At 41.5% G+C, this 15,975-nt stretch overlaps 1 long non-coding RNA gene across 1 annotated transcript in view; it reads left to right on the top strand.

Moving 5' to 3' along the window:
• Positions 1–15,530, top strand: part of LOC122793765 — a 96,775-nt gene extending 81,245 nt beyond the window's left edge. The window contains exon 3 of the long non-coding RNA XR_006363532.1: positions 14,878–15,530. This is a non-coding gene — a long non-coding RNA (uncharacterized LOC122793765). The remainder of the gene's footprint in view (positions 1–14,877) is intronic.
• Positions 15,531–15,975: the final 445 nt, after the last annotated feature.

Here is a 15,975-nt window from a genome sequence, read left to right as displayed (position 1 = left end):
TCCCACTGTACTCCGCCCTTATCACACCAGTCATAGAGTACAATGCTCCCTTTGGCATGTACCTGAACAGGTATATAAAGCAACTAGAGTGACCTCAGAGATTCCTTACAAAAACGAATACAAGGAGTAATAAACCTGCCTTATTCAGAGCACCTTAAACTCTTTCCCTCTACTCAGTCCTATAGATTGCTGAGGGGTGATCTATGCCTGGCTTACAAGGTATCCACAATCCCCACACTTATGAATATTCTGCATATTTATAAGTCAAAGAGTGGCAGAAATACAAGGTCTAGGGGCCTGAATTTTATCTTTGACTTAAACAGAACACACTGGAGAGACTTGTTCTTGTATTTCATGATTGTCAAGCTCCTCATCTGAATTATCTTCCCCTTCTTCCTCTCACATATTAGATAATTCTTCAGAGCTTTCATAAGCATTCATCACATCATTAATTTTTTAACATAATCTAGCTAAAATGTTCTGTGGAATTATTTTGTACATTTTCTAATGCATGCGTTTTTCAGATGTCCATATTTTCTGCATGTTTCACATTTTCTTTTCAAGCAGCCATCTGAAACAGGGCACCCTTCCCCACAAAAATAAGATTTCTCCCGCTGACCGGCATAATATAAATATCCTTTTATAATGACTAACATCATGCACGTTAGGGAACTTTTGTACCTGTCATTCTGAAAATACAAAGTGCATTACTACTGTTCTTGCCCCTGTCTAACCCCCAAGTAATTTAATGCCTTTTTCTAAATGTATCATGTCATCCTAATACTTTCTCAAGTTTTGCTGTACTTTATAGTCTGACATACAAAAAGGTTAAATTCTGCAAATATATGAAATCTTGCAATTACAAACTCCTGCAAAATATAATCCTTCCATGGAATTATACATTTATTATTAAATTACTGACAGAGATATTTGGATTTTTTGGGGTTCCAAAAAAATACAAAAATATTCATTGCCTATATGAATAATTTCTCTCACTTGCCTCAGTCTTACCACAAGTGGCACTAAAACTGAATGGAAAAAAAATCATATTGAAGTGCAAGATTCTTTTGTAATATATTCTTCTTTTTGTCCTTTTGCGGTTCTGCAAATGACTTCTTTTGCATTCGTAGCATCATGCATTGATCTCCTCCAGGTGTATTGTTCATTCTTCTTCCTGATCCTCCTAGTAAGCAGAGTAGCTTGACAATGAAACTGTTGTCATACCCCTCTCTTGCTCAGTACATCATCTGGCAACTTCCCGTCACCTTCTCCACCATTTCAGACCAGGAGGCAACTTCAGGACTCTGGCTGGGCTCAGCAGCCTCAAGCATTTTTTCAGGTACTTCAGTAGGTAGGCTCCTTCATTCAGTTCTGAGACTAGTATTTTATTATCCTCAGCAGTGAACTCCATATCATTCTATCTGCCATGATGTATTCTTTTCCCTACTCAAAGACTTTATACATGCACAGAAAATAAATAAACAAGCAAAATATCCCACTGGTCAATCAGAAAAAACATACTAAAAGTTTTCCTCTTCGATTACCAAGCTCAGAAGAGACTGATTATACTCTACTGTCACCAGAGTGCAGACCTAACCTTTATAGTTATAAAATCACTAGAGATGAGCCCAAAGTACAGGAACGTCAGTAACTAAACAATAAAGCTACTAACAATCATTTACAATTAGGATGACAAAAAGTGCAAAAACCACCAGTTAATACACTGAGATAAAACATCACATTAAAATATGTAAATGTGCAAAAACACAGAAAATAATGGAATAGTACTAAAGAAACTCCGGCTGTACTCGGTTGCATACCGCTTACTCAGAGGTGATCTCTGCTTGACATACAAGGCCATGTCCAACCCAGAATTGATGGATATGCTCCACCTAAAAAAAACAAATCCCTGAGAGCCACACGCTCTAGGGATATAAACCTTACCACAACTATAAATAGGATGTGCTGGAGGGACAGATTCCTGACCCAGTGACTCCCCATGCTTTGGAACAAGATTCCAATATACATCAGGCAGAGCCCCTCACTAGCACTCTTCAAGAGAAACCTTGACGGGTGGATGGGAAACAGAAAATTTACCCCGGGGCTCTGCTGGTCAGAGGCACAGGGAACTAATATAAGGGGTTGGCAAAAGCCAACACACTCTGGCTAGGCTTATAAATGCCCTTGGGCAGATAGCCTAGTACTTACCTATGAACCTAAGTATAACAGCAGCACTCTTAAATGTCAAAAATGTCAAGGAAAAGAGCAACCCAGCAATGTGCAGTACTTCTCTTGCTAGGAATTGCACTGGTTTGCAAGTTATAGATGACACACAAAAAAGAATAAAAGATAAGGGAGCTGTCAAGAAAATAAAAATAAATAAATAAAACAAGAAATATGCTAAAGAAATATGATTAGCATCAAACATCATTAATAACAAGCCATAAGACCAAAATTAGAACTCCTCACATTACTTATGTATATGCAACAAGGACAATTTTTAAACAATAAAGTTCTAATTAAAAGATACAATGCTGATGTCAACCACTAGCTATAGTAAAATAACCTAATAATTACTCCAAAATATCATGTCATTGATTACCCCTATAAGCTTGGATTGTACAGATCTGTATTAAACAAGCATTCTTGGTCCTGGAAAAAGTGAGAAGACAGTTAAGAAAGGGTTTCAACTGCAGCAACATAAAATATATTAAGCCACAATATAAGTTTTATTCTGGGTCAGTAACAGCCATGTTTTAAAAACTCCACGATAGAGAAATAATGAAAATACAGCTTCTGTGACCAGTTGTTGAAAGGCATTCAAATAATATTATTATTGAAGTGTAACTAGGCAAATAGCGGGACAGGCCACAAAATTTAGACTAGCAGAAAATCTGGTTCCATTAGGAGCACTTCAACAACTAATAGTACTAAAGGTCTAAATATGAGAATAGCAGGAAAATGCCACAACTACAAAATACTGTCAAAAATCATTTCCATTTAGTGTGGGTTAATTCAGATGTTTTACCTTATAGGGATCGACAGAAAATTCAGCAGCAATAACAAGCCTGGATTCAGTAAGAAAATAATACACAGTAGGGCTGAAACAGACAAAACAAATATAGAGCACTTTTGTGTCACCACCAACAAAGGATGAGTCTGAACTTACTTAAATAACAAGACTGAACCAAAGAGCAGATCAAAATCCATTCCTGTAGCAGCCAATGCAAGCTGTTTTGGTTTCTCTGCAGCAGCCCACTCTAGACAAATCAACCTCTATAGCTGCCTGCACAAGCTGTTCTGGTTTCCCTGCGAGGCATCACGAGAGTAGGCTGGACCCTCCAGCCTGCGGGTGATGCAGTCCGGTGTCCTTCCGGTCTGTGCGGTCATCACTGCACAGACTTCTGGGCTGACAGGGCGGAGATCCCTTTCTTCCCTATCTGGACTGCCTAACACAGCAGTCTGGAGTTCTGAGCATGCGTGCTTGGAGTTCTGAGTACCATGTTTGGCGTTCCGGGGCTCACAATTTTCTTTTCTTTTTTTTCTTTCTACAGGTGGGGGAACTTGTGATTTTTTTTTTCATTCTTTTCTTTTTTCTTTCTACAGGTGGGGGGGCTGCAGTCCTGCAGTCCTATAGCACGAGCCACCCCTGTAATTAGTTCTAATAGAGCGTGATGGTGCGTGGCAGTCAAACATGGCTAGGAATCTGGTGTTAAAGTATTTTACTGCTTCCTCCAGTGGCAGGTGTTTTAGGACTGACCAGTCACATAATTTGAGTTCATTCTGGAAGTTAATGGGGTTAAAGTTTTTATTATTCCTTATTGTTTTATAAGTGGGTTGGTTGAGAATGTCAGCCTTATGCCTAATTATAAAGGTAAAAAAGTGATCACTTATGTCATCAGGCAGGGTCCCCGCATTGTACATATGGGGGTGACTATTAATAAGTATCCAGTCTAAGGTACTTTCTTTGTTGTTGAGTTTACTGATCCTAGTGGGGGTGGATATGATCTGAGTAAACCCATATAGGTTTACATGGATAGAGGGTGTTCTGAGGAACAGGTGTTCCAGTCGATGTTGAAGTCACCAAGGACAATGGTTTCTTGGGGGTGGTTAGCTGACAACCAATATAGGATATTCTCTAGGGTGTTTATATTATTTTCTGGAGGAATATAAACACAGATGATATTTATATATTTGCATTTATTGATATGTAGCTTAGTAACAAGAATTTCAGCATTATCAACTTGGGGTGGTTGTGAAGAGTCAGTGGTCACCTGCAGCATAGATTTATAAAAAAACTGCTACTCCCCCTCCCTTCCTAGCTTTGCGGTCAAGTCTTAGCATATAATAACCTGAAGGTATTATCTCATTGTCTGTAGGTGATGGTTTTAGCCAGGTTTAGGTGAGACATAAACACCCCAAAAGGCTAACCCTGGGTGGCTTTAATGCCTGGTCAGCTATGAGCTGTATTTATTTTATTTATTTAACATTTGTTCACTGGGACAAAGCCCATTTTCAGTGGAGGCTCGGGGAGAAATGCTTCAAACGCATATCTTTGAATGTGGGAGGAAACTGGAGCACTCAGAGGAAACCCATGCAAATGCAGGGAGGACATGCAAACTCCACACAGAAGGCACCACAGCCGAGAATCGAACCAGAGATCCTCTTGCTGTGAGGTGACAACACTAACCGCTGCACCACTTTGTGCACTTACTATGGAACTATTTAATATTTTGCAGAGTTTTGGCTTCACTCATGTGGTTACCTGTGATACTTATTCATGTGAACACTCACTGAACTTGGTCTTCCCTTCAAACTAGGCCTTGCTGCTATGGCCATAGTGAGGAAGTCCATTTCATGACTAGACCATTATTATTATAAGCTTCAACTCCCACTGATATGGCCACCCAGTACTGAGCTGGTTCATCAAAGGGGAATTATATAACATGACCGATGGAACTTTGATTTCACAGTGGATCATTTCCTTGAGGGAATCAATGCTGAGGATCCAGATTCCCTAATTCAGTTGTGACTGGTACCTTGCATTTAGTCTACCATGAATGTGTATATATCCTAAACCTACTGTGCATGGAAAGTCCTGGTTTGACAATGAACTTCACAGACTGCATAAGACTGAATGGAGCACATAAGGTGGAAGACTGGCAATTTATCTCTTAAGATGTTCATATATAACATTTCCTATCTTCTACTGGGCTGAGTTATGCATGCTGACTTTAAAGAAGTCACAGACGCAGTTTTATTTCTATGTACAATGTACTAATAAGGGTTGGATCCTGACTGACAAATTTGATTAAATCTTGCCTGATATTTCTAGGTTCAGCTGTCAACTAAAATGACTGATTTTCATTTAGTCTGAGTGTTTTTTTTACAGCTTTGTTAAAAGAGTCACCAGTTTTGCTGTCCTAAAGAAGTGTCATCTATGAGGAGAATTACCATCCCATTTCAAGCCTTACCTTTGTGAGTAAGATTAGTGAGAAACTCATTTACTTACAGATAGATATATGCCTATTTAACATTTCATGTCCATCTGCATCCTTGTCACTGTAGTTTTTCCTCAAGGCACAGCACCGAAACTCCCGATACACAGGCCACAAGTGACCTCTTTATAATGAGAAGTTAGTGGTTATATTTAATTCTCAACCTCCATGATCTCTCAGTGGCTTCTGACACCATAGACCACAATATCCTGACTGAACACTTTCTATCCCCACTGTGATTTAACTAACTCTACTCATTTGGTTTGTCTTTTACATTCTTGGACACTGTGACAACCGTGCCCTGGCCCAGCAATCAAGGAGCCTCAATCCTCACCACTAAAACCAGGGAGGTCATCTCCTAGAAGAGGAAAGGATAACTAATACACACAGTAAAGTACACTTTCCCTTAAGTGCACACAGAGGTCACAGTCAGTCTGGGGCTGTTTCCTCCCTTGATCTCCAGGTCCCCAATAAGTCCCCCACTGGCACAGCTAGCTATAGGGTCCAGATCTCAGCCTAGCTGGCAAGCTAACCTCCAGTACCCTCTCTGTCCATCCAGTGCTTCATGTCCCTGCCCAGGTAGCTGACACACCACACACACTTTGAGATAAGTATTTATGCAACTTCACAGACACTCCTGGGAAAGGCTGACACAGATTCCCCAGCTGTGCCCCTTTACCCAAATTATATGGTAGTAATTACTACCACCACCAGCTTAATAATTTATCAGCTACCCAAAGGCCCTTGAAAGGGTGTTCAATTATTACTGTGCAATATTATTATCCAATTGGTAATGTGACTATACAGTCTTAAGGCTTATTAGAGTAGCTTATTACGATAACCTCTATAAATATGCAATGTACTCCAGAGCCTACTTCTCTACACAAACCAGCCACAGGTAAAGGTTTTTAAAATATTTAATAATAAATAATTAAAACACAAGACAATACTACTACACCAAAGACATATCTAAGAGTTCAGAGATCACACAGAAACTTAAAATAATACAGTAGGACAGGTCTGATGTCAAAGAAAAATATTTAATCTAACTTTCTAATCTTTAGCTAATCTTAAGAGAAAACACACTGCTATAATCTTACTTAAGTACATAAAGAGTATAAACAGTGCTGGGTTGATGGTCCAAGACAAAATGCTTTCAGTCTCTCACTGAACAATAGTTTTTAAAACACTAACAAACAGCTCTGCTAAGGCCCTCCCAAATTACATAATTCTGACACTTAGTCTGGAGTTCCCAGGCCACAAACTGCATTATTTAGCAAGCTAACACCTGCTCAGGAAACTACAACAATAAACGACATTTCACATGTATACTCTAACAATTATTCCTTAAGTTAAGATAATAGAAAAAATGTGTTCAGCCAGTCGCTTCGGCACCATTCTTTAGATAATTGTAACTTCAAAGAACATTTGAAATGCTTGGCTTGATTTTCCTTACAGCAGATGGCAATGTTGCAACAATCTTGAAGTTCACATTTTACAGTGTTTTCTTTCATTTAAGAACACAAGCCTGTATTTTACGTTTATTTATACAAATGATAGAATTATGTATCAAATTCTATTTGACTAAGCTGGCAGCCTTTGCCCATCTTTCCCCACTATTCACATCTCTTCCCCCCCCTCCGAAGAACTCAAGCTAGCTTTTCAAGTGACCCTTGAGAAACATCGCTTGAGAGGGTTAAGCCTATCTGAGGGCACCTCACCCCATTCCCTGTCTTGACAGCCCATTTGCACTGGCATTGCTACTCCCACTGCGGTGCTGCACTGACATATCATATGCTTGCAACCTCAGGCTCCATCTTAGCAACTTGGAATTTTGCTGACTGGCTCTGTTTAACCATATTAGAGGGTTGTGATCTGTCATTACACTGAATTTTCTTCCATACAGATAAGGTTGAAGTTTCCGCAATGCCCACACTATGGCTAGACATTTCTTTTCTACAGTTGCATAGCATTCCTCCCTGGGTTGGAGCCTATGACTGAGATAAACCACTGGGTGCTCTTCCCTCTCTGAAGAAATCTGTCTAAGTACAGCCCCCATCCCATGGTTCGAAGCATCCACTTGCACAACAAATTATTTGGTGTAATCTGGACTGGCTAATACAGGGGTTCCTCCCAAAGCTTCTTTAAGCTTCTGAAATGCCTGCTCACATGCTAGGGTCCACACTACCTTATCTGGCCTGTTCTTCCTCGCCAGGTCTGTGAGGGGAGCAGCTATGGCACTATAACTGGGGCCAAACTTTCTGTAGTACCCTGCTGTCCCTAAGAATACCCTCACCTGCTTTTTGGTAACAGGTGCAGGCCATGCCTGAATAGCTTCCACTTTGGCAGGTTCTGGCCTTATCTTACCACTCCCCACTCTATGACCTAGGTAGGAGACCTCTGCTATACCCACCTGACATTTGCTCAGCTTAATGGTCAACCCTGCCCTCTGTAGTCTGCCCAGCACCTCCCTGACATGATGAAGGCGCTCTGGCCAGGAATGGCTGTAGATGGCAATATCATCTAGGTAAGCAAGGGCAAACCCTCCTGCTCCTGCTAGGATATTATCTACCAGCTTCTGGAAAGTTGCTGGGGCATTCTTCATCCCAAAGGGCAAGCCAAAAGGAGTCACAAAGGCTGACTTCTCTCTAGCACTGGGAGTCAAGGGCACCTGCCAGTAACTCTTGGTAAGATCAATGGTTGTAAGATACTTAGACCCACCCAGCTGCTCTAGGGCCTCATCTGTCCTAGGCATGGGGTAAGCATCTGACTCTGTATGACTATTTAATTTCCTGTAATCCACACAGAACCTGGTGCTGCCATCCTTCTTTGGCGCCAACACCACTGGTAAGGCCCAGGGACTGTTGGACTCTTGAATTACCTCTAGTTATAACATCTGCTGTATCTCTTCCCTCAGAGTCTGTTTGACTCTCTCAGGCACCCTATAAGGGGGCCAGCCTAATAGGCATTTGGGGTCCTGTATCCACCCAGTGCTGCACCAGGTGGGTGCTCCCTGGTTTCCCAGTGAACATGTCGCCAAATTCCTGCAACACTGCTCGGATTTCTCAAACCTGTGTAGGAGATAGCAGCTGGGACATTGCTACCCCTTCCACCGAGGTGTCAGTCTGAGCCTCACTGAGGAGATCAGTCCCCAGATCTCCCACAGACTCCTCCTGCAATCCACTGCAAATACTCAGCAAAAGGGCCTCCCTATCATGCTAACGTTTCACCATGTTAACCTGGTACACTCTGTGCCCCTGCCATCTGCCTAGCGCTTCCACCATGTAATTAACATCACTTACCTTTCTTACCACCTTGTAGGGTCCCTCCCAAGCTGCTTGCAGCTTGTTGTGTCTGACAGGAATGAGAACCATCACCTGCTGCCCCACAGCATATTCCCTAGCTCGAGCATTCCTGTCATACCACACCTTTTTCTGTTGTTGGGCTTCTGCAAGGTTCTCCTGGACCAAGCCCATGAGTTCCCTGAGCCTTGTCCTGAGGTTTAGGATGTATGCCACAACAGACTCCTTGTGAGACTCACACTCACCTTCCCACTCATCTCGAATTAAAATTAGACGTCCACGTACCCTATGCCCATACAAAAACTCAAAGGGTGAAAAACCCGTGGATTCCTGGGGAACCTCTCTGTAAGCAAACAACAGAAGGGGCAAATATTTGTCCCACTCCCTCTTAAACTGATCTGCAAATGCCCGTAGCATGGACTTGATTGTAGAATTTGATCTCTCAACAAGACCATTAGTCTGGGGATGGTATGGGGTGGTCTTCATGTGCTTCACCCCACAGGACTTCCACAGACAAGCCAGCAGGTCTGACATGAAATTGGCACCTCGGTCAGTCAGTATTTCTTTTGGGAAACCTACCTTGCTGAAAATCTCTAACAAAGCATTTGCCACCTTCTCTGCCTCAATGGAGGACAAAGCCACTGCCTCAGGGTATCGTGTAGCATAATCCACTACCACTAGAATATACGTTTTCCCTGTGGAACTTGGGGTACTCAGAGGACCCACAATATCCATAGCTACCCTCTGAAATGGCTCCTCAATCACAGGTAAAGTCATCAAAGGAGCTCTCACTTTGTCTCCTGCCTTGCCTACGTTTTGGCACTGCTCAGGTCCTGCAGTACCCTGTTACATCTCTGGAAATTCCAGGCCAATAGAAGTTTTGCATAATACACCTCTTTGTACGTTTTATGCCCATATGACCTGCAAAGGGAATATCATGGGCTATGGCTAGAAGCACCAGATGGTAAGCTCTAGGCACTACCAACTGCTGTACTCTCTCACCTTCTAGCCGTCCCTCAGGGGTCTACTCTCTGTATAGTAACCCTTTGTCCCAGTATATGGATTCCCCCTTCCCTTGAGAATCAGGTGCCTCCCTAACTACCTGCCTCAGGCCTTGCAATGTAGGGTCTGAGAGCTGAGCCTGCCTCAACTCCCTCCTTGTAACCCTTCCCAGCTCCCCTTCCACAGGAAGTCTGGCATCCTCTGACAGTGGTGCCTCACTGTCAGCCTGGGTAGTACTACTCACCTCTACCTTTGCAGTTACCCTGTCCAATGGAACATCAGTACCCACAAGCAGCTGTGGCTCACCTTCAATCTCACTGCTACAGCATAGCTCACTCCCTGAAGTAACCACCTCAGCAGTCCTGGCTGCAAGTATGCAGTCTGTCTGGGTCTCCCTCAGGCTACCAGACCCACATGCTTGTCTCCTAGCCTCACTGCATGTAACTGCATGAGTACATAATACTGCCTCATCCAAATCCTTCCCTCTCAGGACATCTGCAGGATGGTAGTTCCCTACCCCCTGTTGTCTCAAGACAACCCACTATTGGCATTTTGTTTTTCCCACTTACTGGCTCCCTCACCTTTGGTTCCCCACCTTGCCTCCATGGACATCTGTATGCCACATGGCCCCACTGGTTGCATTCAAAACATTTCACCCTAGGTCCTGGACGTGTACCTGGGCTAGTGGCTTCTCCTGCTACTGGTGGATTCTGTTGGGACAGTCTATGCTGCCCACCATGAGTTCCTTTAGACCCATGAGCAGTACTGGGGGTCCCCTTCCTGTGCAGGGCTGCCCTACTGGCCAGGTATAGGTCTCCCTTCTTCCCCAACTCATCTGAAGTAGCACATTGTCTATCAGCTAACCAGATCTTCATGTCCTCAGGCAAAGTGCTAAGGGCTTGTTCCCCCACCAAAAGGTCTGCCAGCCCTTCAAAAGTGGTGACCTGACATCCACTCACTCAGCTATGAAGATTAGTACTCAGTTCAACAACATATTCACATACATTTTTATTTGTCTTGCATCTGTGCTCATGAAACTTTTTCCTATACATTTCAGGTGTTAGCTTAAAACATTGTAACAGACATTTCTTTACAGCAGTATAATCAAAACAGACAGAGTCAGGCATTTGTGATATACAAGTTACAGCTTTCCCATGGAGTAAGGGGGTCAGGAACCATACCCAGAGCCTTTGGTCAACCCTATACTGTTTGCATACACTTTCAAACATGTGAATGAAGCTATCAAAATTATCCCCCTCTTTAAATTGCGGAAGAAATGTACTGACCTGTTGTGCTTCTGGGGTCCAGTTACTCCCTTCCCCATTACCTCCATTACTCTGGCAAAGAGTCAGCATTTCCCTCTCATGCTTCCTCTGATGCTCCTTTTCTTCGGCTTCTATCTCCAAACGCCTGGCCTCCAACTCAGGTCTCTTTAGCACCAGCTGGATTTTTAAGTCCACTGCAGAAAGGTTGAGCTGTCCATTCTCCGAGGATATTGTATTTCCACTGCCAGTTCGATTGTCCTTTGCAGAAAAGTTGAGCTGTCCATTCTCCGAGGATATTGTATCTCTACTGCCAGTCTGATTCTCCTCCTGGATGCTGTTTTCTGATGCAGCTGTAATCAAGGCTGCAATCAGGTCTGCCTTAGTCAGGGTTCCATGCACCAGTCCCCTAGCCTGGCACATCTCCACCAGCTCGCTCCTTGTCAGCTTTCCATACTCCTGTGCTGACATGCTGCCTGCTCACCCTGACTAACTAAGCTAACAAAAGAAATAAAACAACTGTGATCTGAACTCTGAGTATACACTGCGTGGTTGATTTAGAGTACAAAACACTTCCAGAGATCACTGTACATAAGCTACAGGATTCACTCTACCCACACCACTGCAAGCCACAAGTGAGGATATCTTATCCCAACCACTGCCACCACTATGTGACAACCATGCCCTGGCCCAGCAATCAAGGAGCCTCAAGCCTCACCACTAACCCCAGGGAGGTCGTCTCCTAGAAGGGGAAAGGATAACTAATACACACAGTAAAGTACAATTTCCCTTACGTGCACACATAGATCACAGTCAGTCTGGGGCTGGTTGCTCTCTTGCTCTCCAGGTCCACAATAAGACTCCCCACTGGCACAGCTATAGGGTCCAGATCTCAGCCTAGCTGGCAAGCTAACCTCCAGTACCCTCTCTGTCCAACCAGTGCTTCATGTCCCTGCCCAGGTATCTGACACACCACACACACTTTGAGATAAGTATTTATACAACTTCACAGACACTTTTGGGAAAAGCTGACACAGATTCTCCAGCTGTGCCCCTTTACCCAGACTATACAGTAGTAATTACTGCCACCACCAGCCTTAATAATTTATCAGCTACCCAAAGGCCCTTGAAAGGGTGTTCAGTTATTACTGTGCAATATTATTATCCAATTGGTAATGTGACTATACAGTGTTAAGGCTTATTAGAGTGGCTTATTACGATAACCTCTATAAATATGCAATGTACTCCAGAGCCTACTTCTCTACACAAACCAGCCACAGGTAAAGGTTTTTAAAATATTTAATAATAAATAATTAAAACACAAGACAATACTACTATACCACAGATATATCTAAGAGTTCAGAGATCACACAGAAACTTAAAATAATACAGTAGGACAGGTCTGATGTCAAAGAAAAACACAATCTAACTTTCTAATCTTTAGATAATCTTAAGAAAAAACACAGTGCTATAATCTTACTTACATACATAAAGAGCATAAGCAGTGCTGGGTTGATGGTCCAAGACAAAATGCTTTCAGTCTCTCACTGAACAATAGTTTTTAAAACACTAACAAACAGCTCTGCTAAGGCCCTCCCAAATTACATAATTCTGAGACTTAGTCTGGAGTTCCCAGGCCACAAACTGCATTATTTAGCAAGCTAACACCTGCTCAGGAAACTACAACAATAAAAGACATTTCACATGTATACTCTAACAATTATTCCTTAAGTTAAGATAATATCAGCCAGTCGCTTTGGCACCATTCTTTAGATAATTGTAACTTCAAAGTATATTTGAAATGCTTAGCTTGATTTTCCTTACAGCAGATGGCAATGTTGCAGCAATCTTGAAGTTCACATTTTTAGTCAGCCGTGGTGGTGCAGCAGTTAGCATTGTCACTTCACAGCAAGAAATTCTCCCGTTCAATTCTCGGCTGGAGCACCTTCTGTGTGGAGTCTGCATGTCCTCCCCAAGGTCGAGTGACGTTAAAGACACGCATATAGGGGCAAGCATGAACGGGCATGCCTTCGTTGAAGGTTGGGCATCGGGCAGGCAACTCAGCACTGTAAAAATCCACTGCCATTCATGAGAGAACCAGAGTTCCAATGTGGCGACCCCTAACCGGGAAAAGCCGAAAGTCTTTCATTTAAGAACAGAAGCCTGTATTTTACATTTATTTATACAAATGATAGAATTATGTATCAAATTCTATTTGACTAGGCTGGCAGCCTTTGCCCATCTTTCCCCAATCTTCACAGACACACTCAAAGTAATTTCTGGATTCACTACTGATAGCAGTCGCATGCTGACCTGAGGGGTCCTTCAGGGTTCAAAACGAGTGGCATTATTGTTCAAGATGCCAGTTAGGGTGCTACTCAAGGTACAGTTATTTGTTATCCATGCAATGCAGAAGATAGTCAGCTATACCTCTCATTTTTGTAAGGGGTCTGAGCCCATTTTAATCACCTTAGAAGACTTCTAGGGCTGCATATTCCAGTTGGTGGTTCTTAGTCAGCTTACGCATGACCCATTTAAGACTGAGATGATTCTGGTCCATGTCACAGTTTATCCATTTATTGTTTCTTTCCTTTCTCCCAGTATTTTCTGTGAAGAAAATGAAAACAGGATAAGCTGTGAATGGCATAAACATAATCCAATATAAGAGATAAAAGCATGAAGCCCAAAAAACAGTCAATAAAAAAAATGCAGTAGATTCTAAGTAAACACCAAATGATCAGCCATTAGAAGGTTTCCTTGATCCACCGTTTATTACAGTGTGCACTTTTTTCATTTAAAAGACTTTATCATATCAGTGCTTCAGTTTTTTTATTGGCTGAGTTTTGGACTTTATACTTTCATCTCTTATGCCAGATTATGTTTATGCAATTTACGGTTTTTCCTGTTTTGGTTTTCTTCAGTTAGTCCTTGGCAGGGATCCTATATCCCTAACAGGTTTGAATAAGCAACACTGGGGTTGAGCCACTATAGGTGACCTATGAAATGCCTTACTTTCCATGAAAGAATACACTGTCATTTGCTTCTCATTTGCATGATCAGAGTGTGACTTGTGACAGCAGATGAGGTCTTTGGTGTTGTAAAGGCATGTTAGTCTCAATTTATAAATAACATCAATTAGAACCTTATTCTGCCATTAGACTTAAAGACAGTGATTCATGCACTAGTGTCTTATCTTGAGTATTACAATACTGTTTACCTTGGCTTACAACAATAGCTGTGGAATTTTGTGATCAGGCGTCTGGATAGTGGTCCACATACCACTGTATTACATCTGTGCTGCAGGACCTGCAGCTACTACTGGTGACCGCCAGAACTGTTTTAAAAATCTATAGATAAACGTTATGTGATCTACACAGCCTGGCTTATTCCTAATTAAAAGATTCTCATTTTCTATTCATCAGTGAAGCCTACAATCTTGAAGACCAGTGTAGAGACGTCTAGCAGGCAAGCCTTTACCTAAATTACTCAACTCCCATAGAATCAACTACATTCCCAGAAAAGGCTGTCTTCTTCTGAGGCTTTTTCCAAAGTTCCAAGAGACACTATCTGCTTAGACCAGTCTTTTCAAACCCACTCAAATACTATATTTTCAATATCCATAATTTGCATTAATATCTAATTATGATTTTTAAACACAGTGAGTTGCAGGAACTGTCACTTGTTGCTGAATTGCCCAGTTAGTTCAGACACATAAATAAATACACTGAACTTTTGTTACTGATAATTCAAAATGGATAGGTTTCAGTGTTAACTGGAAATCTGATTTTTGTTTTCTGTCATGTCATCTTCTAGGCACAGAAGACACAAAATGATCTATGTCCAAAATTGCTGTCTGAGCTGTAAAACTGAAAAGTGCACTGCGAAGCACAAAGATGAACGATCATGGAAGCTGTTTACTTATACTTACACAATAAAGCATGCTTTGTTTTTTAGATGGCAAATTATTAGCTTAGGTTAAGGCGTATTCATATGCCAGAATTTATTTTGCATATAGTCAGACCTGTATTTGCATTTAGTCATTTTTAAATGTCAAAGAATTTTGTGAAATGTCTTTGAACTTCTTTATTATGTTACAACCAGCATGGCCTTCTGCTTTTCTAATGTAGTCTTCAAAATTCTGGAAGAATCTACAATGTTTTGAGAGCTGATACTTCTACTTCTACTTCATCTCTACTCAAGACCTCAAACAGGGTTTCATAACCTCCTTGAACAGTAAATGTGATTAATCGACTGCATAATAAAATCTTTAAAACCCACTAATGTGTTATGCAATCATAACAAATTATGAATGTTTACTCTACTGCATATTCATGTTCTTTAATATAATATAGCAGTCCCCTATGACAGCACTTTCATTGCTTAAATATACTGGCATACGATGTGTTAATTCTGCATGCTGCAATATGATATAATAAGATGGCAGTTAAGGTTGGATGCTACTCAATATCCTGGACTAAATGAGGCAGTTAGCATTGCATGTATTTTAAAATTTTAAAATTAAAGTATATAATGGGTTAGATAGTTGAATTGCTGGATTTCCTTATAGGGCATCAATGTATGAGATGTTTTGACATGTTTATTGTATGTATTTAAATATGAGTGGTTTTATTTTATTTTATTTATTTATTAACTAAGTTTATTCATAAATTACGTAGCATGTTTTTAAAGCGCAATTACTCAATCATGTGACATCATTAAGTAAGGGTATTTAAGGGTTGGGTTTATAGTGCAATTTGTTCTGATGAAGTCTCTTGAAGGAGAAGAAAGAGCTTAACCGTTACAAATAAAGTTTGGAATTTTACTTGCAACAATTTCCTTGTCTCACCTGATTTGGTGCTGTGAGCTGTTGCGGTTTGAAGGTTCTAATGATATAATGTGTGCCCTTGATTT

Source organism: Protopterus annectens, chromosome 2.part0 (genome assembly GCF_019279795.1).
Source record: "Protopterus annectens isolate FY-2018-M chromosome 2.part0, PAN1.0, whole genome shotgun sequence".
NCBI classification, from domain to species: Eukaryota; Metazoa; Chordata; order Ceratodontiformes; family Protopteridae; genus Protopterus; species Protopterus annectens.
The sequence above is the reverse complement of the archived record's forward strand: the minus strand, read 5'-3'. Positions and strand labels throughout refer to the sequence as shown.